Raw genomic sequence first — 24,837 nt, 5'->3', positions numbered from 1 at the left:
TACCTACCAATAACAGAAAAGTGCATATGTAGCAAGGGAATGAGATACAATGATGCCTAAGGTGACAGTGAGATACGAAAGCAACCTTAATCTACAGACAGTACAAAGACACTGAGAAACATAGGCACATTACAGAAAACTAACCAGAATTACTGATGGATATTTTTTCAATATCTATTGCCCACTTTGGGAGGCCAAGGTGGGCAGATCACCTGAGGTCAAGAGTTTGAGACCAGCCTGACCAACATAGTGAAACCCCATCTCTACTAAAAATACAAAAATTAGCTGAGCATGGTGGTGGGCACCTGTAATCCCAGCTACTCAGGAGGCTGAAGCAGGAGAATCACTTGAACCTGGGAGATGGAGGTTGCAGTGAGCTGAGATCGCACCACTGCACTCCAGCTTGGGTGACAAAAGTAAGACTCTGTCTCAAAAGAAAAAATTTAAAAAAATTAAAAAAAAATATATATATATATATATAGAGAGAGAGAGAGAGAGAGCACGCATGCAAGCAAGTGCTGATTAAGGAAGTATTACTCAAACCAATAATAAAATTCTGCAATTCAATAAACATCCAAGCATTCACATCACCTTTATAATACCTCAAATGATTCTAATTACATTGTTTTTCCTTCAGAAGTTTCTAATCAACAAAATTCAAACACATTCTCTGAGCATCCACCAAATAACGGCAGCCTTTACAAAAAGTTTCTATGATCTACCTCTTAGAACCCCAGGAGACAACTGACTCTTAGAAAGAAGAGAACCACCAGATTGTTGCTGGATTATTTTAATTCAAAAATATCTTCCTTGAAGACTGAGCCCTGAGGTTACTGACCTTTATTTCTGTGTATCTACTGAAGTCTCCCTAACACTAAGTGTGCACAATCAGGGTTTAGTAAAAGAAACATAAAAGGGCACTGTGGTAACTGCTTCATACAATTTCACTGAATTCATATAACAACCCTTTTAGGTAAAATAATACCTATCTTACAGATTAAAAAAAAGCCATGGTTCAGAAAGGTGAAATCATACAAGTTATAGTTATGAAGACAACCTACAATGAAGTCACTAACACAAACAAGTAGGAGGAAAAGTGCTTGAGGTCGGGGAAAACTTCCTGGAAGAATTGTGCCTTAAAAGGACAGTAGGAATTAACCAGGCACAGAGTAGGTGTAAAGGCAAAGGGATTGGAGGAAAAAGGACAAACAGAAAAAGGTTGTGTGTAAAACACTCTTGTATATACAAAAGAACTAAAAGCTCTCTTTAATCCATTGATTTAGAAGACTCCCTCTTTTTTACATGGTTTAGACTGAATCTTGACAGTCACTTAATTCTGTAACTCCTAAAGGTGTCCTTGGATTCTATTACCGGGACCCAGTAAAACACAAAAGAAAGTGGACTCTGGAATCATAGGACCTGGTTTCAAATGCTAGTTATCAGTTATAATACGCATGAGCTGGAGAAATTCTTCTAGCCTCTTTATTTCTCAGTTTCCAGATCTATAAAATGAAAATAATAGTAGTAAGGAACTTACAAAGTTTCCATGGGGACGAAGTAAGTTAATACATAGATTAAGACAATACGTAGCACACAGCAAGTACTATATTAATGGGAACTAATACCAACCATTCCTCCCTTCCTCCCGCGTTAGATCCTAAGTCCTTCTCATAATTATCTCATTTTGAATTCCTCAACTTAACACCCACTTCTCAGTTTTCCTTTTCCAAGCATCACCCAATTTTCAACAAAATCACATCATAACCAGCTGCTGACTTACTTTAAGGGTTAACTCCAATACATGGTAGGAGTGAAAAAAACCCTGACTTTGATCCCTTTGTACTGCCACACTCAACTCTCTTCCTTTGTTTTTATTCTTATTATTCAATCACTTTCAGTTCTCTGGCCTCAGTTACTCTACGGCTATTATAATCACCTTAATAAATACCTTTGTATTATGCTCCTCTCAATCCTCTTCTCAATGTTAACAGCGTTAGGTGTTCTTGAAGCATGGAGTAACATCCACCAGACATCTAAATATTCAAGAGTAAGTAACATCCACCAGACATCTAAATATTCAAGAATATTTATATAGCACCTGTTACTTGTTAAGCACTGTTATGTGGACTATACATCTAAGGTGTTAAATGTACATACTGATGACTGGTTGAGGTAACTGGTGAGATCTTCAGCAAGAAAATTAGACCTGGTAAAATGATGAATAGACAAGCAACCAAAAATACTGTCCAAAGATTCAGGAAGATTGATCTAATCAAGATTTGATTTTTGCCATTACAGGGTAAAGAGTGTAGTGAACAAGCCCAGAAGTAGGATGTCCTAGATTGCCAGGGAGAAAAAATGCCAACAATTTTTAAACCTGGGTATATATCAATTTGATATCAGTTACTCTTAATAAACCTAGGCACTTTGGGAGGCCGAGACGGGCGGATCACCAGGTCAGGAGATTGAGACCATACGCTAATACGGTGAAACCCCGTCTCTACTAAAAAATACAAAAAACTAGCCGAGCGAGGTGGCAGGCGCCTGTAGTCCCAGCTACTCGGGAGGCTGAGGCAGGAGAATGGCGTGAACCCGGGAGGCGGAGCTTGCAGCGAGCTGAGATCTGGCCACTGCACTCCAGCCTGGGCAACAGAGCGAGACTCCGTCTCAAAAAAATAAAAAATAAAAAAAATAAACCTAGGATACCAGAGAACTTACAATGCAGTTTGAAGTATATTACACGCACACATAAAATATATTAAGACAATGTTGAATATATATGAAGAAGGTATGTGTATTCATATTTATTGTTTTGGATTTGACTCCAAAGAGCAATTAAACTTAAAAACTTCTAAAAAGAGACTTAGGTCATTATATCATCTGTAACTTCTAGCAATGCAGCAGAATGTTATGTATTTAATGTGCATAAAATAAATGCGTTACAATTCAAAATGTAACCAACCAGAAAATGAAGAGAAAGTTTTAAACATGGCATAAAAATGTGACAAGTGTTTCTATTTCCATGCCATACATTTCTTGCCTCCAAGCAAATATTCACATTATTCTCTTCTCTGGAATGTAGTCTCTTCATCAAACACAACTCTTACCCATCCTTTATATAATCCAGCTTTTCCACTAAGCCTTCCTATCATAGAAAGTGTAACAATGCCACATTTTCATAATGTTCCTTCTCTTAATATCTATAGCATTTATTACTACATAATCCAATCCTTAATTATTCAGGAGTTTTTTTTCCTCCTAACACCAAATACACGATATCTTTTCCAATACCATTTCTCCGATTCTCTGATAACAACTAGGCGCCCTAGAATTCAATTCTGACACTAATGACCCAGAGTTAGCATCAGACTACACAGATTTAAGACTCAACAAGACTGCCATTACTTCATACAACAGTCACAAGCATGGGGTTCCCCAATCCTCTGATTGATCAATTGACCAGCAATAACTGGGGGCTCCCAGGCCCCCTCCTCAGGTTTGGTAATTTGGTGCAATCACTCACAGAACTGAGGAAAAGCATTTACTTACTAGATTATTATAAAGGATACAACCCAAGAACCACGAAGTGGAAAAAATGCATGGGGTGAGGTAGGAAGTAAAGGAACTTCCAAGGAGCTTCTAGCTTCCATACCCTCTCTCAGGGTGTCGCCTTCTCAGCTCTCCAAATCCCATCATTTACAGGGTTTTGGGGATATTTTCTGTTTTGCTTTTTTCTTCTTTTGACACAGAGTCTCACTCTGTCACCCACACTGGAGTGCAGTGGCACCATCTTGGCTCACTGTAACCTCCACTTCCTGGGTCAAGCAATTCTCCAGCCTTAGCCTCCCAAGTAGTTGGGACTACAGGTATGAGCCACCACACCCTGCTAATTTTTGTATTGGTTGTAGAAAAAGGGTTTTGCCATGTTGCCCAGGCTGGTCTCAAACTCCTGAGCTCAAAGGCACCCACCCATCTTGGTCCCTCAAAGTGCTGGGATTACAGGCATGAGCCACTGCTCCCAGGCTTTTGACAGGTTTTTATTAAGGTCTGGTTACGTATGCAAACCTTTTATAGAGGTTTGGTTACATATGCCACTGGTAATTGACTCTATCTCCAGTCACTCTCCCCTCCCCAGAGGTGAGGGCATGGAGATGAGAGTGTTCCAAGCTTCTAATCAAGATCTGGTCTTTCTGGTGATCAGTTCATATCCTGAAGTTATCTAGAAGCCCACCAAGGGTTGCCTCAGAGAACAAATGACACTCCTATCACCCCTATCACTCGGGAAATTCCAAGGGTATCAGAAGCTCTGTGCCAGGAACTGGGAACAAATAACAAACATGTTCCTAAATATACCACAACTGTATATAGTGGTATGAATCAACTGTTGAATGCATTCATCACCTTTCTCCACTAGAAGTAGAAATTTCTTGAGAATGGGTTTACTTCTCAAATGCTATGTTAGCCTACAACACTGACCACATACATAATCAATACTTGATATTTACACATTCAAAACAATTACTGAGAGTCAATTCATAACAGTAAGTGGAGAGTTTTCTGATTTCATATATGCATATTACAGAGCTTTATTTTATTGGCTTTACTAGGATTTTTTCAAAACAAAAGTAATGCATCTCAAAGAATTAAAGATAAATTTCAAAAAATTCTAGGACATTTCTATTTATTTATTTATTTATTTATTTATTTAGTTTGAGATGGAGTCTCACTCTGTCACCTAGGCTGGAGTGCAATGGTACAATCTCGACTCACTGTAACGTCTGCCTCCCAGGTTCAAGTGATTCTCCTGCCTCAGCCTCCCAAGTAGCTAGGATTACAGGCGCGCACCACCACACCCATATAATTTTTGTATTTTTAGTAGAGACTGGGTTTCACCATGTTGGCCAGGCTGGTCTTGAACTCCTGACCTCAAGTGATACACCCACCTTGGCCTCCCAAAGTGCTGGGATTACAAGCATGAATCACCGTATCCGGCAGACATTTCTACTTAATTAAACAATTACTGAACACCTACTATCTTTTTTTTTTTTTGAGACAGGGTTTCACTCTTATTGCCCAGGCTGGAGTGCAATAGCGCAATCTCAACTCACTGCAACCTCCACCTCCGGAGTTCAAGTGATTCTCCTGCCTCAGCCTCCTGAGAAGCTGGGATTAAAGGAGCCCACCATCACGCCTGGCTAATTTTTTTGTGAATACCTACTATCTACTAAGCAATGTTCTCAATGCTGGGAATACAGTTTATCAAAGCTGACAAAAGTCCACTTAATGGAGCAACTTAATTCTAATGTAGAAAAAGAAGTACAATGTTTAGTATGATGGAAGTAAGAAAAAAAAGCCAGATGCAGTGGCTCCCACCTGCAATCCCATCACCTTGGGAAGCTGAGGTGAAAGGATCGCTTGAGTCCAGGAGTTCAAGACCAGCCTGGGCAGCATAGTGACACCCAGTCTCTACAAAAAAAAAATTTTTTTTAATTAGCTGGGTGTGGTGGTACACATCTGTAGTCCCAGCTACTTGGGAGGATCACCTGAGCCCAGGAATTTGAGATTGCAGTAAGCTATGATCACGCCATTGTACTCCAACCTGGGTGACAGAACAAGAACCAGTCTTTAAATGATTTTTATTTTAAAAAAGAAATGAGACAAAGCAAATAGGGTGATATTTGGTGATAGATGATAGAAAATGTTGATGGAGGAGGGAAGAGGTCAATTTTAGATAAGGTAGTCTTCAAAGAAGACCAAAACGAGCAAACATGTTAACGTTTGAACACACTTACCTGAAAGAAGTGATGGAGTCACATGGGTATCTTTGGGGAAAAAAATTCTAGACAGAGAAACAAGTGCAAAGGCCATAAGGGGAGACCAGACCTGGCAAGTTCAACAAACAGCAAAAGGGCCAAGTAAGAGGGTAATAGAAGACAATGTCAATGTGGAATGACTAAAAAGCAGGATATCATGTAGAGTCTCCCAGGCCATTATCAGGCCTTCATCTTTTATTATTAATCAGTTTAGAAGCCTTTGGAGGCATTTGACCATAAAAGTAACATAATCTGACTGCCTGCTATAGGCACTATAGACTTTTATGGGTAAGAACCAGTTAGGAGGCAGTTAGATATCTAGTTACAAGTAACTAGTTAAGTGGCTACTAGAAATAGACTCAAGAGATTCTTAAGAGGAAAATCTAGGCAAAAGATAATGGAAGTTTGAACTAGTATAATGGTAACAGAAAAATGACATGTGCTGGGATCTGAAATTTTTATTTATTTATTTTTTTAAAGACAGTCTCACTCTGGTTACCTAGGCTGGAGTGCAGTGGTGTTATCTGGGTTCACTGCAGCCTCAACCTCCCAGGCTCAGGTGATTCTCCCACCTCAGCCTCCCAAGTAGCTGGGTCTACAGGCGTGTGCCACCACGCCCAGCTAATTTTTTGTATTTTTAGTAGAGATAGGGTTTCACCATGTTGCCCAGATTGGTCTTGAACTCCTAGACTCAAGCAATCTACTCGCCTTGCTCTCCCAGAGTGCTGAGATTACAGGCATGAGCCACCCGCCTAGGATCTGAATATATTTTATAGATAAAACCAATAAGACTTTCCTGACAGTTTGGATATGGGATGTGAGAGAAAGGAGTCCAGGACGACTGCAAGGGACCTAAACTAGACAGATGGAGTTGCTATTTACTGGATGATGAAGACTCAAAGCAGAGCAGGTTAGTATCAGGAGCTCAGCTGTGGACATATTAAGTCTGAGATGCCAATTAGACATCCAAATAGACACAATGAATAGGCTGTTTCAATAAGAGTCTGAGATTTAGGGGAGAGATCCAAATGAGGGCACAGATCTAGAAGTCTCCAGCATATAGATGGTATTAAAGGTTATAGGAATAGATGTGACCAAGAACAAGAGGGTAGATAGAAAAGACATTCAAGAAATTGGCCCTTAAAGGATTGTAGATATAAGGAAAACCTTCCAAGGAGAGGCAAGAAAGACAGATACAAGAAAAACCAAATAAGCATAATGTCCTAGGATGCAAAATAAAGTACTTGAAGGAAAAGAAGGTGATTAACCATATGAAATGCTGCTGATAGGCCCAGTAAAATGAAGACTGGGAAACGATGCTTGATTTTAAAAAGAGGAGGCAATCTGCAACCTTGGTCACTGCAGTTTCCTTGGAGTAATGGGGGCAAAAGCCTTTCTAGAGCAGGTTCAAGTCATAATAGGAGTCAAGAAACTGGGGACAATCTGTATAATACCAAGCACTTTACAGGCCAAAGGAGCCAAAGAAAGAGACTCTTTTCCTTACAAACTAGAGATGAAAATTTCTTTGGAATCACCAGGAATTTTCTACCTTTGCGACATACTTGTTATTATATTTATGTTTCAGGTTATTTGTGAGGGATAGGTATAACTCTAAGGACAAAACATCTGTAAGCATTTTATAACCAGGAATTTCCTACCTTTGCGACATACTTGTTATTATATTTATGTTTCAGGTTATTTGTGAGGGATAGGTGTAACTAAGGATAAAATATCTGTAAGCATTTTATAACAAAAAAAAACCAGCATTTAAATAAAAATTCATCTTCTCAAGAGACTCTTTAACAAGAGAAAGGAACAGTAAGTGTTAATAGTCATATTTTTATCAAGTTTCTCAAGCTTGAACTCATACACAGCCTCCCATAGAGCATAGCACATCACAAAAGCACTCAAAGGTTTAGAGCTTCCCTGACCTCAATTCAGTTCTTCTCCATGTTCCCACATTACTTCTACAAAGCTTGTCAGACACCTCCTCTTTATCACCAGAGTAAAAAGCAGGCTACAGTATCTGGAAAACTTTGGAACAGAGGAAGAAAAAACCTATAATATTAAAAGGTATAAAATGGTAATGCATTTAGATTCCCCTTCATTTTTATTTTTGTCTGTAATAAACTTCAACATATTCTAGACCTCTTTCATTTCCCAAAGAACAATTAAGAGAGCAGTCAAATTTCACTAAGCTTATACATTTCCCTTCACATCTGCTGGGTACCCTAACATGAATCATAATATTCCAAATCATTTAGAAGGACAGAAATAATAAAGGTAACAGTTTATAATCTGAAGTGATCAAATCTTATTTTCTATGGTTCTGTGGCATCAATATCGCAACTAAAAATCGGCAGTGTAAGTGTATTGTCCATCTAACTGCAGTATGTCAACCATGGGGGAAGGCAGAAGGTGAACCCCATCTCTACTAAAAACACAAAAATCAGCTGGGTATGGTGGTGCACACCTGTAATCCCAGCTACTTGGGAGGCTGAGGCAGGAGAATCGCTTGAACCCAGGAGGCGAAGGCTGCAGTGAGCCAAAACCATGCCACTGCACTCCAGCCTGGGCGACAGAGCGAGACTGTCTCCAAAAAAAAAGAGAGAGAGAAAGAAAAAATTTCCTTGAAACAAAGTCTAATAAAGTACTGTGAAAACCTAGGTTACTGCTTTTCTGTACTATGTAAAAATAGACACAATAGACAATAAATACCTAAAGTACCTATCCTCTTTTCATCCTTTGTGCATTACTGAATTGAGTAAAACTAAACATTTTCCCAATACTTTTATTTTATTTTGCTTTATTTTATTTTATTTTATTTTATTTTAGACGGAGTCTTGCTCTGTCACCCAGGCTGGAGTGTAGCGATACAATCTCCCCTCACTGCAAATTCCACCTTCCAGGTTCATGGGATTCTCCTGCCTCAGCCTCTCAAGTAGCTGGGATTACAGGTTCACGCCATCATGCCCAGCTAATTTTTGTATTTTTAGTAGAGGCGAGGTTTCATCATGTTGGCCAGGCTGGTCTCAAACTCCTGACCTCAAGTGATCACCCGCCTCGGCCTCTCAAAATGCTGGAATTACAGGTGTGAGCCACCACACCCGGCCTCAATACATTTTAAAATATCGCAAGTACCTCAGCCAAGAGCCAAGAATTCAGAGAGTATAACCATTTGTTGTTTGAAGTGGATACATTCTGATCTGTTATTTCCTCAACCCTACCAATGTTTAAAAACATTAGAACTTGAAGGAAATACATAAGAGAAAATCGGTTTGCTGTTCTCCAAATTTTAACCCTTGCTAAAGTAGAGTTCTAGGGAAACAGAAATAAAGCAGTTCTCTAAAACTTGACAGAGGTGAAAAATTATTTGAAGTCTATTGCAGAGAATCAAAAGAACTCTAAAGAAGGTCTACATATGTATCATGCTAAACACATTGTGATTGTACTGAATAGATACAGCATTTTGAAAAAGTAGTATTTATGATACCTCCGGAGGTCGGGCGCGGTAGCTCACGCCTGTAATCTCAGCACTTTGGAGGCAGAGGTGGGAGAATCACCTGAAGTCAGGAGTTTGAGACCAGCCTTGCCAACCTGGCAAAACCCCTTCTCTACAAAAAATACAAAAATTAGCCGGGTGTGGTGGCGTGTGCGTGTAATCCCAGCTACTCAGGAGGCTGAGACGGAAGAATCACTTGAACCCAGGAGGCGGAGGCTGCAGTGAGCCAAGATCGCACCACTGCACTTCAGCCTGGATGACAGAGCAAGACTCTGTCTCCAAAAAAAAAATAAAATAAAAAATAAAATGTAAAGGATTCTAATATATACTTGCTTTGTATCGTAAATAATCATCACTAAAATGTTTTTTTCATCTGTATTTTGAATGAGAAATTTTTTGCTATAGTTTCACTTGAAGATAAACTGGTACACCCTTAATCTAAAAGTGAAATTCTGTAAAATAAATATTATATATTCACTGATTATAATGATAAAACAAAAGACATGATAAAGAAATAACATCTTGAACAGTTTATTAAAACTTTAGGCAAGATTTAAGAAGCTAGTAACATCATTTCACTTTTTCTTTACAACACTTTTCATATATATTAAGGTCTACTGTAACTTTATTAAGCCTATGAATGAAAAAAGCTACCAAGCTATTACATGAGCTAAAAATATATACAGGGAAAAGAAAGATCACATTATTTTTATTCCAAAAGTTGTGTCTGAAGAAACAAATGAGTAAAAGAGATGTATTAATGATTCAGGCATATATCAATATACATCTAAGTGTCAAAATACACAGTGTCTAAGAATAAGCCTAACAAACACAGTACTTATATGAAGAAAATCATATCCACTGCAGATCATTTAAAAAATCAAACATGAATAGCTGGATGGATATTACATGTTATTTGAAGTGCAGACTCAGTAATGAAAAGATATTCACACTTCCTAAATTAGTCTACAAAACTGTACACAATTCCAAGCAAAGTTAGGCCAGGTGCGGTGGCTCTTGCCTGGAATCCCAACATTTTGGGAGGCCAAGGTAGGAAGATCACTTGAGGCCAGTTTGAGACCAGCCTGGCAACACAGGGACACTCCATCTTCAAAAAAATTTTTAATAATTAGGCAGGCATGGTGGCACACACCTGTGGACCCAACAACTTGGGAGGCTGAAATAGGAGGCTTGCTTGGGCCCGCGAGGTCCGGGCTACAATGAGCTGTGACTGTGTCACTGCACTCCAGTATGGGTGACAGAGTGAGACCCTGTCTCAAAAAACAAAAAAAATAAAAGGCGGGGGGAGGAAAAGAAAAGCAAAATTAGACCAGGGTATTTGTGAGAAAGGCAAACAAATGATGAAAGGCATCACAAAATAATTTTTTTTAGTGGAATGCAATTAAAGCCAGGTGCAGACGTACAAATCTGTAGTCCCTGCTAAATGGAAGTCTGTGGCAGGAGGATCATTTGAGGCTAGGGGTGTATAAAAGGATATTCATACACAGATGTTCACAGCAGCATTATTACCATAGCAGCATTATTACCATTATTACCATGACTCTGCCTGTGAATAGCCATAGGACTACTGCCTGGGCAAAATAGTGAGATCCTGTCTCTTAAAAAGAGAAATTTTAAAAAAAATAACTGAGATTTATTGCTGGAATGCAAGGATGGTTCAACACACAAAAATCAATAAATACAATACATTCACAGAATGAAGGGGGAAAAACTCTTATGATCATCTCAATTGCTGTAGATAAAGCATGTGGCAAAATTCATTTTTTCATAAAACACTCTACAAACTAGGAAAAGAAGGAAAATACAGCATAATGAAGGCCAGCTATGAACATCCCATAGCTAACATCATACTCAATGGTGAAACACTAAAAGCTTTTTCTCTAACATCAAGAGCAAGACAAGGATACCTGCTGTTGCCACTTCTATTCAACATAGCATTGGAAGTCCTAGTCAATCCCCCACAGATAATGAGAGAAAACTGTATAGATGGAGAGAGAGACCAGATAAACCCCTGCATATATGGCCAAATAATTTTTGAAAAAGGTGCTAAAACTATTCAATGGAAAAAGAACAGTCTTTTCAACAAATGGTGCTAAGAAAACGAGATTAACAGATGTAAGAAAATAAAGTTGAACCTTTATCTTACACCATATACAAAAGTCAACTAAAAATGGATCCAAGAACTAAACCAAGAGCTTAAAACTATAGAAGACTTAGAAGCAAACGAAGACAGGAAAGCTTCAATAACATTAGATTTGGCAGCAACTTCTGGGAAATGACACCAAAAGCACCAACAACAAAAGAAAATAAAAGATGGATACACTGAACTACATCAAAATTTGAAATTTTTCTATGCATCAAAAGACATTATCAAGAACGTGAAAAGGCAACCCACAGAATAGAGAATATATCTCTAATCACTTATCTGATAAGGTACTAATATCCAGAATATATAAAGAACTCCTATAACAAAGCAAAGCAAAACAAAACAAAACATGCTGAATCAAAACTGGGTAACAACTTAAAACATTTCTCCAAAGGAGATATACAAATTGTGAATATGCACATGAAGAGATGTTCAAACATCACTAATCACTGGGAAAATTACCATAATGAAAAATCATTTCACACCCATTAGGATGGTTATTTTCAAACACCACCCAGGAAATAGTAAGTGCTGACTAGGATGTAGAGAAACTAGAATCCATGTTCATTGCTGCTGAGAACATATGATGGTGCAGCCGCTGTGGAAAACTGTACAGTGGTTCCTCACAAAACATAAAATTACCATATGATCCAGCAAAAATTCTGGGTACATACCCCCAGGAAGTAAAAGGCAGGGACTTAAATGGATATGTGTACACTGATTTTCATAGCAGCATTATTCACAATAGCCAGAAGGTAGAAGCAACCCGAGTATCCACCATCAGATAAATGGATAAACAAAATGTGGTATATATATTCAACGGAATATTACTCAGCCATAAAAAGAAATGAAGTCATGATACTTGCTACAATACAGATAAACCTTGACATTATGCTAAGTTAAAATAACCCAGACACAAAAGTACAAATATTGTATGATTCCACTTTTAAGAAGGACAGGCAAATTCACAGAGACATAAGATAGAGAGTTTCTATTTGGGATGATAAACTTCTGACAATGGACAGTACTGATAGTTTCACAATAATGTGAATATACTTAATGTTACTAAACTGTACACTTAAAAATGGTTAAAATGAGCTAGGCATGGAAGGTCACACCTGTAATCCCAGCACTTTGGGAGGCTGAGGCAGGCGGATCACTTGAGGTCAGTTTGAGACAAGCCTGGCCAACATAGCAAAACCTCATCTCTACTAAAAGTGCAAAACCTGGCCGCGTGTGGTGGCGGGTGCCTGTAACTGCAGCTACTCAGGAGGCTGAGGCATGAGAATCGCTTGAACCCGGGAGGCGGAGGTTCCAGTGAGCCGAGATGGTGCCACTGCACTCCAGCCTGGGTGACAGAGTGAGACCCTGCCTCAAACAAACCAAAACAAAAATGGTTAAAATGGTAAGTTTTCTTACGTATATTTTACCACAATAAGAAAATTTTTAAAGAATGTCCGTTCTTGAAAATGAAGAGTCATTACTCTTCATTTGCCTTACCTATTAAGGCAACAGATTTGCCTTACCTATGAAGATTCTATAAAACTGCAATCATTAAAACACTCTATGATCTTGTGGTACAAGAAACAGAAAGATACATGGAATATAATAGATAGTCCACAAATATTCCTAAAATATAGCAAAAGACAAAGACATTTTATATTATTGGATAAAAAGTGAACGTTTTAAAATATAATTTCAAATTAGAAATAATTTCTTAAGCTGAAACAATGGCCTGATGCCAAAGGAAAAATTTTTACTGATCCTTTGTGTCTGTCAAGCAAAGCCATACAGAGTAATGTACTGTAAGTAGTTAAAAATGGCAAGAGACTAGGAAAAAACCTGCATGTCAAAAAGGAATAATTTTTTTTTTTTTTTTTTGAGATAGAATCTCGCTCTGTCGCCCAGGCTGGAGGGCAGTGGCGCTACCTTGGCTCACTGCAACCTCCGCTTCCTGGGTTCAAGCAATTCTGCCTCAGCCTCCCAAGTAGCTGGGACTACAGGCATGCATGCGCCACCACACCCAGCTAATTTCTGTATTTTTAGTAGAGACTGGGTTTCACCATGTTGGCCAGGCTGGTGGCGAACCCCAGACCTCAGGGCATCTGCTCACCTCAGCCTCCCAAAGTGCTAGGGATTACAGGCTTGAGCCACTGTGCCTGGCCTCCAATTCTATTTGTATCATTCCAGTTTTTTTCTCTTCTACTACTCAGAAAATTACACATCTTAATTTTTAATTTTAATGGTTACTATAGAGAAGCTGTATCCAATTGAATAGCTGTATTTACTTTTTGCAATGATGGAAATTTTCTGTATTTGTACTGTCTGAGACTGTGGACATTAACCATATGTGTCAACTGAGCATATAAAATGTGATCAGAGTTCTAAAAGGATAAACTGATTTTTTTTCTTGTTTTTGAGACTCAGTCTCCCTCTGTCACCCAGGCTGGAGTACAGTGGCATGATCTCAGCTCACTGCAACCTACACCTTCCTGGTTCAAGATTCTCATGCCTCAGCCTCCAGAGTATCTGGGATTACAGGCTCGCACCACCAAGCCCAGCTAATTTTTTTTGTTGTTTTTTGAAATGGAATCTCATTCTGTTGCCCAAGCTGGAGTGTAGTGACACAATCTCAGCTCACTGCAACCTCCACTTCCTGGTTCAAGCAATTTTCATGTCTCATGCCTCAGCCCCCCAGTAGCTGGGATGACAGGCCTGCACCACCACACCCAGTTAATTTTTGCATTTTTAGGAGAGACAGGGTTTTACCATGTTGCCCAGCCTGGTCTTGAACTCCTGACCTCAAGTGATCCACCCACCTTGGCCTCCCAAAGTGCTGAGATTACAGGCATGAGCTACTGCGCCTAGCCTGATTTTTCATTTTATTAAAGTGCCACACATGAGTAGTGGCTACCATACTGAAAAGCACAGCTCTGTAATTCCCCACATAATGAATATGGCTGACTGTATCCTCATGGTGTAGTTTAACATGTTCCTCTACCTCCATATGTCCTTAAACTGTTGTCAGAATCTAGAAGTTTGATTATATTCAGGTTCAGTTCTTTTGGGCAAAAATACTTCATAAGTTGAATTGTGTAGTTCCTGTTGTATTAAATTACAACACCTATAACATGTGGTTATTTTCCTTTAGGGGATGCTCAGCTTGACTACATATGCCTGGGAGGAATAAGACTATGTGCATCTGTTCACATCTTTATTTTTAACAAAAAGCTCTGGAAGAAAACATAAGAAATTAACAAAAATGGTTATTTAAAAGAGATGCAGAGTAAACTAGGCTGATCGGGGCAGAGGTGGGAGTGAGATTATTCTAAATATACTTTCTTATGTTGCTGTGGTACCCAACCAAAAAAGTTAAGGCCGGGTGTGGTGGCTCACGCCTGTAATCCCAGCACTTTGGGAGGCCGAGGCAGGCGGATCACGAGGTCAGGAGATCGAGAACATCCTGGCTAACAAAGGGAAACCCCATCTCTACTACAAATACAAAAAATTAGCCGGGCGTGGTGGCAGGTGTCTGTAGTCCCACCTACTTGGCAGGCTGAGGCAGGAGAATGGCATGAACCCAGGAGGCAGAGCTTGCAGTGAGTCGAGATGGTGCCGCTGCATTCCAGCCTGGGCAACAGAGCGAGACTCCGTCTCAAAAAAAAAAAAAAAAAAAAGTTAATAAATTTTAGTACAGATTCTTGTCCTATACTCCATGTCTAAGATCACAGCATCTGGGTATGAGGTCTTAAAAAAACCCATTCAAACATGTTTCCTCCACAATTCCGCATGCTACAGCTTAACCCTATCCACCGGGACACTGCAATGAGTGCAAGAAATAAAAGGTTGACAATCGTGAACTTTAGTCATTTTTATTATTAGTTTCTTCTCCTTTAGGTTCCACTGATCACTAAACAATTACATATCCCAACATTATTTTAATCTCTTGTAGGAATATCCTCATGAAGTGATACTTTATAATGACACACTGGATTCTTATTTACCAAGAAAGGGCTCTTCATTTGCTATTTCCCTTGTATTAAGCTACCAGATTCAGATTTTTTTTTCAAGAAAAGTTTCTCTCTTTATAAATGGCTTATTTCCTTCTCTCTGAAAAAAGAACTGTGTAACCTAATTTTCTGGCCTATGAAATCATTATTAAATAAAATTGATAAAATCAATGGTGTTCTAATTGAAAGGGATAAAAATGAGAATTCAGTGCTCCCAGGTTTCTTGTCTCCTATACCCTTTGGTCACTTAGTTTTCCAAGACACCAAAGAAAGCAATTCAAAAAAGTAGTAGAACCTAGTGAAAAACACTCTGAAAATAAATGGTATTTTAATTCATCACAATTCTTATTTTGCTCAAGACTGAGAAATTCAGAGGCAAATTTAATGCAATATTATATTAACTGTAAGCATATTTGCTTTTTTCCTTGTTATATTTAATACTTCCAGGATTCTTAATAATTTATTATATAACTACATGTATGTTTGTATATTTCAAAACCATTACGGAAAGGTGAAATTGTATATATACAGTCTATATTCACATTCACAACTTAATTCATATGAACAATGTAAAGTAAAATGGTTTCCCTTAAAATGATTCACTTTGGTATTAAAATATGATCAGAGATTTTGAAAATTATGGCAATAAAATGTTTTAGGGAATAGTGGAAACGCTCTAAAATAGGCTCTACATAGTTTTATCAATGTGATTTTAAAAAAGAAAAAGAACATAGACCAAAAATAGTATGATGTTATTCAACACACTGGAATAGTTCATCAACTTTAAATTCTTATACAAATATTTTCCTAGTCCTATATTGCATGAAGATTCCATCTATGGAATCACAATATAGGGAGGAAATAACTTCCATGTTAAATATACATAAAGCCATTTTATATTAAATAACAACACAAAATTTTAACCAAACATTAGCATACTGCTTCCTTGATATTCCTCTGAGCGTAAAGATTTTTGAATCTTAAACTCCTAACTTTAACAGATGGATCAGATGTTTCAGCTCCTAAGTGTCAGTCTTTCACAAGAAATGAATTAGTCACACAGACCTCTTCTAGCTTTGAAAAAATCTGAAATCTATTCTAGGAATGCTGACTATTTCTACTGCCATGTTAACATTTTCTGGCATGTTACATGCAACCTTCTACGTTCAAAATACATAATTTTCATAAGCAATATAGCCACATAGAAAATACTGGAAGAAACCTGAAGTGATGAAGAAGCCAAATTCAACTTAAAATTTAACTATTTAGTGATACTAATGTAAATAATTCTACTAAAGAGAATTAGATGAACAGATAACCTTCACCAAATGTTTCCAGGGCAACAAAATCCATTCAAGGGATTAGTAAGATAAAAACTTCTCAAAATACTACTAAGACATTATTTGTCTTTTCCATTCATTCTTTCATCAGTGTACAGAGCAGCAGGCTACTTGGGTTTTGTCTGGCAAAACAAAACTATGTCTGCATAGCGCTGACTTATGAAAAACTGCTCTTGTGTTTTAAAAACTTCACCTTAGTTTTTAATACAGTAAGTATCAATAGATACAACCCAAATAAATCAAGCAACGAAGGTTTTGAGCAAGTGGTAGTACAAGTTGAAAAGGGAGACAGGAAAGCGGGTTCCAATTTAAAGGAAGAAATCTGCAGAACTAAGTAAATGCAGACATTCAAGGTGGAAAAACATTTAAGATGAAGGTGTTTTGAAGCCCAGGTGAGACTTCAAATTAAATCTCAAAATGGCAGCTGGTTTCACATGAAGATAATAAATTATACTTTAAACACATTATTTCAAACCCAAATATGGGACATTAATGTAAAGCTTCCAAACAGTAGAGATGGCAGATCAAATTGAAGAAAGGCCAATCTTTAATTGCAGATTTGTGAGTAATTATGCAACATAGTACAAGTAAAATCTCCAAAGGAAGTAACAAGATTAAAACAACAACAACAAACAGTAGGCAAAGGACTGAATTTGAAATACCAAATTAAGAAGATAAGAGGAACTGCAGATGGGAAGGAAGGAGAAATAAAAGCCCAAGAGGATTAAATCATAGGGCTACAGAAATGAAGAAAGAGAAAGGGCTCAGAAAGAATATATAACATTACAAGTAAAGGAAATTTCTGTCTTTTACTTTGAGATACTGTGAATCACAAACCATTGGGAGAAGCAATATGGCAGAGTACAGAGATAACAGATTTGAAATCAGAAATCTGCATTCAAATTCCTGCCCTGACACTTACTGATTGTGTGATTTCAAAAACTCTTGAGTTTTTCATAAGTCAGCACTATGCATAGTTTTGTTTTGCCAGACAAAACAGTAAACAGATTGTGAGCTGCTGTTTTTCTACTTAGCTCATGTATTCTATAATTAAAACAATAGTTCTACAATATAAGATAAATCAACATTTTCATCAATGGGTTTAAGAGAATAATTTCATAAACTAGCTAGAATATAAAATATAAATTCTACACAAAAGGATTTTATCCAATTCTATAATTTCAGACAATGTTTCAACATTAACAATTTAGTAAACACCAGTTGTAAAACTAAAAGTACATAATCCTTAAAAATTTGTTAGATTAAGAATTTTGTATCTAATAAAAGTGTGAAGCTGGACGCCACGGCTCACACCTCTAATCCCAACACTTTGGGAGTCTAAAGCAGGAGGACTGCTTGAGCCCAGACGTTTAAGACTGGCCTGGGCAACACAGTCAGACTCCATCTCTACAAAAAGCAAAAAAAAATTAGCCAGGCATGGTGGCTCATGCCTGTAGTCCCAGCTATTTGTGGGGCTGAGGTGGGAGGATCTCTTGAGCCCAAAAGGTCAAGGCTCCCATGACCTGTAATTATGCCACTGTACTCCCACCTGGGCAACAGAGTGAGACCCTGTCTTTATGGAAAAAAAAAAAAAGTCTGCTAAAATCCACACTAGAAAAACTATCTGAAATTAGGCAGACATATGATCACTATCAAATCTCCTAACAAACAAAATTAGCAGTATTTGTTGTCATTAAATCTACATCACCAAAAATCATATTAGTATTCAAATAACAATCCCTCATCCAAACTCTTCCAACATATTTTAGTATTAAAAATTTATTGGATTTTTATAAAGTTAAATGTAGCTTTTTTTATTTTATTTTATTTTTTTGAGGCAGAGTATCACTTTGTCACCCAGGCTAGAATGCAGTGGCATGATCATGGCTCAATGTAGCCTTGACCACTCAGGCTCAAGCCATCCTCCCACCTCAGTACCCAAAGGAGCTGGGACCACAGGCGCACATCACCACGCCTGGCTACTTTTTGTATTTTTAGTAGACAGGATTTCACCATGTTGCTCAGGCTGGTCTTGAACTCCTGAGCTCAAATGATCTGCCTGCCTTGGCCTCCTGAAGTGCTGAGATTACAGATTTGAGCCACCACGCTTGGCCTATAGCATACATGATGGTAGTTGATTACGGTAAGACAGTACAAGTCCTTACATTATGCTAGTTAACTATGGTAATACAGTACAATTCTTAGGCAATACATAACACCTCTGAAGGATTTAGAACAGAACCCTAAAAGTTAAGCACATTAATATTTCTCCTATAAAAAGTACTCAATTCCTATTAAGCTCTACTAAAAAAATGAGTTTAGTCAGGTTTTGCTTCCAAACGAATCATTAAAAAATGGAGTTGCTACAGCTATTTGAATTTCAGAACTGCAGATAAAGAATAGTGGACTTACAGCTATTTATCTGATCAACACTGACAGAGTATAAACTAGGGTTTTATGATATATACGATCTAAAAAAGCCAAGCTTGCCCTCTCTTGCTAATTTCTGAAACACTGATGTAGCTCTCCTGAAATTTCTATTTCACTGTGAGGGATTATGGTTCACTTCCTAATATAAAAACTCAATGCTATTTCTTATTTGTAAATATTTAGTAAGTTAGATATTTATACTTCATACACATTAAAACAAATTAATATTTACAAAGCTTTGGGATATACCTGGACACATAAAAGCAGAACATACCATCTTTTCTGAAAATCAGAGTTATAAAAAAAAATCAGTATGACAAGACTCTAACATCTGAACATCAAATAACAAATTTAAAAGTTTCAAGAAAATGCTGCTTTCATTATTCAAAAAGAGTGGAGTGAAATATTACCATGTGATCAGTTAACATACTTTTGCTTCCAAGGGAAAGAAAAAGGAAGCAAAACACACTTAAACCTTAAGTAAATTTATTCTCCCAAAATGAAAACTCTTATAAGAGAAAAATCCAACAGTAGTATGTAGGATTCAGAAAAACTTTGGTCAGTCACATTTTCTCCTGCTACCATGTCAATGCTATTAACCTCTCTATGTCAGCTTTGCCTTCAAATTGGTTTACCTTAAAGTAGAAAAACGTCTGAAGCAGTTCCAGACTCATACCCACACAATGCCATCCTTGGAATCACTCCAATTGGATCCATTTATGGCCTGTACCAATCAATGGAGTTCTATTCTGTAATTTAGCTTAGAAAAATCATGGCCTACCCTGTATTCAAACCACACAACTGGATAAAAGACAGAATGGATACTGGGGAGGGGAACGTACACAGTGCCATAAGAGAAACAAAAAATTTACAATTAACAGTAAATAGTAAGGTCAGGTGTAGGTGCCTCACACCTGCAATCCCAGCATTTTGGGAGGCCAAGCTGGGAGGCTCACTTGAGGCCAGGAGTCCAAGACCAGCCTGGCAACAAAGTGAGACCTCATCTCCACAAAAGAAAAAATTAAAAAATTAGTTGGGTGTAGTAACACATGCCTGTAGTTCCAGCTATTCAGGAGGCTGAGGTGGGAGGATTGCCTGAGTTGAGGGGTACCAGGTGGCAGTGAGCAATGATCACACCACTGCACTCCAGCCTGGGTAACAGGGCTAGACCCTGTCTCAAAAAAAGCAAATAGTAATAGAAACTTGAGATGGTTAGTATGAATTAAAATATTCAAGTAACTTATGATATTCCTTTATTATTCAGTAAGCATTTACGAACACCTAAGTAAATGCTAGGTACTGTACTAAATATGTGAAGATGACAGAAAATGAATTGTAGACCTAAAGACAGAAAATGAATTTTATACTTAAAGACATTCCTTGTATACAACTTAAAATTGTCTAAATATAATATATAAAATTTATAAATACAGGGAAATAGCCTGTGTATGCTTTCAATTACATTGAAGTATCTAGTTAACATTTTTACTTTCACATGCAATAATATCCCTATACGAAGACGATAAGGTTTTGCATGATAAAATTTCTATAGTTCAATTATTCTAATGAATGAAAACATTCCCTACTTAAAATTATTGGAACTTATTGGAATTCCCTATTTAAAATTATTGGAAATTATTGGAATTCCCTATTTAAAATATATGCTAGAACATATAAATGATGGGTCAAAAGATCATATAAAACAATAGCCCCTTTAATTTTACACAGAAACACAATTAACATTTATTGGGTGATCATCACCTTCTTTTAAAACTAGCTAGTGGTAACAACTGCACAAGTTTATGTCCTACCATTGGGGCAATTTAGTCATATTCCTATATTCAAATCTTTGTCACCAATAGCAGTAACAAATTCAAGAGTGTGAAAAATAGTTGGCATACTTATGTCAGTCATAGAAGTCTTTCTACCTACCAGGAAAACCAATTTTGCTATAGTAAACCTATCAAGGTCATATTGACCAATGAAGTAAAAATCACTTTCATTCATTCATACATTCAACATTTTGTAAACAGACCAGAAATTAGCATTTTTAATAATGATGCAAGACAACGTAAATGTCAGACTGACATAAAGATACAAGGAAATGTAACGCTACCAACTCAATAAGAAACTTAAATGAGAAAACTAAGCAGAAATGGGTAGACCCAAACACAAAAAGGGGTTTTCTTTATATGCAAAATTATAAATCACTTTAAATTTCCTAAACATGAATATTATTCACATTTAAGACAGACGTTTTGCAAAATAACTTATCAGCTGATACACATCTCAGAACAGTTTAAACTCTTCATTCCCAAGTTATCCCCTAAATACAAGCAAATTTATGGGTTTGGCCTTTAAAACACAGTATGATTTTTTTATTGTCCTTTTCTCTATTGAAAAAACCAGACATATTTTGTTAAATACTTACACTTTAGACAGAACTGGCTTGAAAACAGAAATACAATCAACCTAAGCATCAAACAAAGGTAGACAGATGGGTGGATGGATGGATGGATAGATAAGCTAATAAATAAATCACTGAGAACATAAATGGAAGCTAAGTTAAACAAGAGGAGAGTAAATTGATGTCTGCTCTTTAATTAATATCACAATATTATTCAAGGATAAATATTATGCAACAGTACTTCTCAACTGCCAGTTTTCCTTACATTACACTATCAATTTTCTAGAAAAATTCCTCAAAAAGTAGAACTGCAGTAATGTCAAAAATGTATCCCAAGACAAAACTAAGTAATGGGGCTAAAAAAGAAGCTCAAAATGAAAAAGGTTCACAATGTGCTATATATATTTCAACTTCTTCAACAACTTGGTCCTCATGCATAAAAAGGGCTTAGATATTTTGTTAGCAAAGATAATTTCAATACAGATAACCCAAAAGGTTCTCAAGCCATTTTTTTTAAAAGTTGACAAACTATTTGAAATTATCCAACATAACCTAATGAAAACTCTACTAATTAAACTTATTACTTAAAAGATTAGAAAGTAATATCACTATAACCCCTGGTTGAAAAAATAAAAATAAAATCTTACTTTCTTTTTATCAAAGTATATATGTTCATACTGTACAAGAAATATGTTTGCTACCACGGTGTGGTAAAAAAATAATTTAATCCCAAAGATATCCATGTCCTAATCCCGGGATCCTACAACTGTTACATTACATGGGAAAGGAGAATTAAAGTTTATATGGAGTCATGGTTCACAGGCGGCAAGATTATCCTGGATTATGTCAACTGGCCCAAAGTAATCAACAGGGCACTTAGAAGTGTAAGGGGTAAGCAGGAGAGTCAGAAGGAGATGACTAGGGAAAAATGGTCAGAGAGCTACAACTGGGTTGGCTTTTTTTAAGATGGAGGAAGGGGGCCATGAGCCAAGGAATGTGGATAGCTTCCAAAAACTAGAAAAGGAAAGAAAATGGATCTCTCCTAGAATAAACAGTCTTGCCACACTTTGATTTTAGCCCAGCAAGATTCAGGTCTTTTCATCATAGTTTCATCTCTAGAACTACCAAATATTAAGCGTATAACATTTAAACCACCAAGATTACGTTAATTAGTTAAAACAATTATAGAAATTTAATGCACGTGGCAATTCCTCATACATAAGACCCAAAATAAGAATAACTGATTGTCTTTGAGACACAGCATTCCCTCAACTACTTTCAAGTTCTTATCATTATCCTTCCGAATCATGTGCCACAGGTGTATTCAGCCAGGACTTCTAATATACTTATAGGTTTTTAATTAAACATATTTGTAGCTTTAAAAAAAAAAATCACAAGCTAGCCTATTCAACATTTTCCATATAATTTCATTTTATATATTTATTTGTTTATTTACAGACAGGATCTCATTCTGTTGCCCAGGCAGAAGTGCAGTGGCATAATCTTGGCTCACTGCAGTCTCAACCTCAACCTCGCTGAGCTCAGGTGATCCTCCCACCTCAGCCCTCCGAATAGCTGGAACCACAGGCGTTGCACCACTATGCCCGGCTAATTTCTGTATTTTTTGTAGGAACAGGGTTTCACCATGTTGCCCAGGCTGGTCTCAAACTCCTGCGCTCAAGTATCTTCCCATCTCAGTCTCCCAAAATGTTGGGTTTACAAGCATGAGCCACTGTGCCCAGCCTAATTTCATTTAACTTAAAATCTACTCTGCAGTAATCACAGTCTAACAGGAATATTACATTATGTTAATGCTAAACTGTTCCAAGTTTCGTTTAAGAAATATGAATGTAAGAAAATCTGGAAATAAATCTAAAATGGTAGATTCTAGGCTAAAAAAACTAAATTAGTAATATTCAAATTTTCAAATAAAGACTTAAGATAAAAAACTCATCAAGGGTTCACATAGTTATGGTTCAACATACATTTTTCTTTTTTTGGTAAAATCAGATACGGTGAAATGTAAAGATAGTATCAATTCAATAAGTTTTGACAAATATATATATTTATATATATATTTACTTGTGTAAATATATATACCTGTGTAACCAACAATCAGGATAGGAAACATTTCCATAACCTGAAGAAACTCTTTCCCATTCTTTCCAGTCAATCTCTACCATCCACAGATAATTTATTTTTTAATATCCAGCTTAATACCTTACCATTTACTAATATATGTAAACCTTCTCTTTACAACACTTAAATTCTCAACTAAGAAAGCAATAAAGTCATTTATATATAGATTTTTTTTTTCCTTTTTTAGAGATGGGGGGGTCTCACCTATGTTGCCCAGGCTGGACTCCAAGTCCTGGGCTCTAGCAATCCTCTCACCTCAGCCTTTTACACAAACAAAATAAAAGTAGTTACTGATGGAACTCCCAATTTCTAGAACCACTAACATCAGCAATACTTCTTAAGGAAGATTATACACTTTTGTACGAAAATAACCAGCCAAAACCTTCAAAACTACTTCTATTTCCTGTTAGAAACACCTATTAGCAAAACATACCTATTTTGCAACGTCGAGTCAACATTAATACATGCCGCATTAACTATATCACTGACTACAGTGATGAAAACCCGAGTTTACAAAACATTCAGAAACTATTAAAACAGGTAGGTAAAAAACATTAGGTAGATACCTGTACAGATATTACAGTGAATTTGGAATTGTAAGCTTGCATGCATACAAGGGGAAAAAAATATTCCTAAATTTGAAATTTTCAGTGAAAAAATAAGTGGCTCAGGGCACTACAAATAAATTTCATAGATAACGTATTCATAAATCAACCTTGGGAAGTCTAGTCTATGTCTTGTCTCTACTACGCCCCTTACCTTCAAGCTGCCCCTCAGTGAGAATGCACTTGGGAACACAACAGAGCATATTACAGCTCAAAATCACGCACATACCTACACTACTCAAAGAAAACACTGGCAGTGTCACACATAAGAAAGCAAAAGAAAAAAAAAGACAATCAATTCTGCATGGCATTTAACATTTTAATTGACATTTTTCGTCTTATTTAAAACCATATAAAACCCAGAAACAGCTTGACTCCAAAGCACTGCATCTTTCTAACAAAAAAAGTACACTGGGCACAGAAA

The 24,837-nt window shown here is 37.0% G+C and overlaps 1 protein-coding gene across 8 annotated transcripts in view; it reads right to left on the bottom strand.

Annotated features, from left to right (window-relative positions):
• The window catches only part of JMJD1C (jumonji domain containing 1C), a 364,460-nt gene that overhangs the window by 281,719 nt on the left and 57,904 nt on the right, over positions 1-24,837 (bottom strand). The gene's annotated exons all lie outside the window — the stretch shown is intronic.

This window comes from Macaca mulatta, chromosome 9 (assembly GCF_049350105.2).
Source record: "Macaca mulatta isolate MMU2019108-1 chromosome 9, T2T-MMU8v2.0, whole genome shotgun sequence".
Taxonomy (NCBI): Eukaryota; Metazoa; Chordata; class Mammalia; order Primates; family Cercopithecidae; genus Macaca; species Macaca mulatta.
The sequence above is the reverse complement of the archived record's forward strand: the minus strand, read 5'-3'. Positions and strand labels throughout refer to the sequence as shown.